We start from the raw sequence: 2,244 nt of genomic DNA, 5'->3' as shown, positions 1-2,244 counted from the left end.
GAAATACATGTCTCAGGATATAAAATCAACATGTCACACGTAGTGCACATTCTAGTGGCAATGCCAGCCCCACGCTACCCCTCTGTCCCTTCACCCCGCCCCCCCCACACCAGTGGGCTTGCTCCCAACTCAGGACGGCCTCCGTCCCTCCTGCTGTCTCTGCCCACAACGTCCTTTCCTCAACTGCCTCTCTCGCCAACTCTTCTCACTTCATTCAGGCCTTTACTCAAAGGTCATTTTCTTAGCAAGGATAACACTCCAGCTATCCTACCTGAAATCTGAACCCTCATCCCAACACTTCATGCCACCCCTGGCTTTATTTTTTCTCCTGGGCATTTATCACATCTGACACACTACATATTTTACCATCTCGTTTACTGCCTGTCTCTCTATTAGAAGGCTGGAACTTTGGGCCTGTTCACTGCTGTACCCTGATGCTCTTTATATCTGTGCCACCATGACCACAAAGGAGGAGCAGGTGCTGAGTGTGTGAGACCCCTTAATCTATATGAACCATATGGGCCAGATCTCAACACTTTCAATCTGCCAGAAATTAAATTGTAATTCTTTTTTCTAACTGCCTAAAGTAGGCATTTAGCTAGACCCAACCTCTCCTTCTTAGTTCTTATGCTCATTGTCCATTTGTTACTATGTTCCAACAGGAGATACTGCAGCAGTCACCTTGACTAGGGTAAGGCAAGGATTCTAACACCTGGCCACTGTGCACGCTGAGAACTACATTTTTCTAACTGCAGGTACAGACCCATTAGTGTTGTATAAAATCAGTAAGTGATGACCCTTCATAAACTAAACTAGAAAAGAGTGTGTTGTACATAGTAAGATTAGTGTTCTGTGAAATTTTTCAGTTTAGATACTTACATATAGGTTGTGATGTAAATAAAATATACTTTCTACTGTGGGTTGTGGTCAAGAAAGTGTTTGGAGATAAAGCAACCACAAATAACTTTCAGATGGGTTTGTAATTTCCCTGGTCCTTCTCTCAAGGGAAAAAAAGATTTTAAAAACTATGTGAAAAATTCTGGGTGCACATGCACAACTTTATAGGTTGAGAGTCAATGGCTATTTAGAAGATTTCACAAGGAATCCATGGTTTAAACAGGTTCAACTGATAAAAGGATATAAATAGAGAAAAGGGTCAATTCTCTCTCACTTGAGTTGAAAAAGTTAGATGCTGGGTTTTCATTGGTCCTCTTGAGAATCCATTGCAGATCTACTAATTTATATAAAACCACATTTTGTCTATGTAGTCAACTTAAAGTCCTACCCTTATTAGCCATGACATATTTATAGTCTTTCATTTTATCTTAAAGCAACCTTGTCTAGATACAGACTATGTCTAGAATTCCAGCCCTTGATAAATAAGCTCATGTTCAACCTATCCATATATTTTATAACTGTAACCACATTTGGTTGAATTTGACCTTAGCTGTGACTCTCAACATGAGTCTTGGCTGACGATTATCAGGGCCTCATTAGACTTCCCTTCCATTAATCGTAGCTAAAGCTTTACATATTTAAGGCAAGTGGCCAAAAGAGTACTGGCCAAACCACAATCAGTGTGGGGTGCTTCAGGTACACCCCCTGCTGCACCTTTGGTGAAGGAGTTTTTGTTACTATTCCACTCCGTGGGGGAGGGGGGGTTGACAGCCTCCTGGAACTAAGCCTCTCTTGTGTTTCCACTGATAGGTCTGAACTTACCTGTTAGGTAATTCACCCTCAAGGGGATGTACTTTCACCTGTCAGTCTTAAAGCCACTTTTCTATTCACATCATGTCATGGCACTTAGTCTAGGTGGCTTAGCATTTCCGCATTTGAAAACACCATACTAGAAGATTTGGCATCTTTGGCCTTTCTTTAAACATTTCTAAAAGGAGGATTTACACAAGGAGCTAGCTCCCAGCTGACTGAAGGCCAGCATCACTCCATCAACCAAAATGACTTACTAGGAGCCCAGTGAGTGGATAGTTCTTTGCGCTGAGAAGAACCCTCAAGTTCAAACTTTGTTATCTGGTAGAGTAAATACATGACCAAGTATAAACTTGAATGTGGAACTGGATACTGAGTTTTTAGAAAACTGGGATGAAAAAAATCTGGAAGCTGACCTGAGCCACAACTGCAAGACAGCATCACTTAGAGTAAACGAGAGTCCAAGTGATGACTCCTCTGAGGAGAGCCAGACACCAGGCTGCTCAAATATGTCTTGAGGGTTAACAAGTAAAACCT

This window comes from Otolemur garnettii, unplaced genomic scaffold (assembly GCF_000181295.1).
Source record: "Otolemur garnettii isolate 467f Iridium unplaced genomic scaffold, OtoGar3 scaffold00026, whole genome shotgun sequence".
NCBI classification, from domain to species: Eukaryota; Metazoa; Chordata; class Mammalia; order Primates; family Galagidae; genus Otolemur; species Otolemur garnettii.
Note: the sequence above shows the minus strand (reverse complement) of the source record.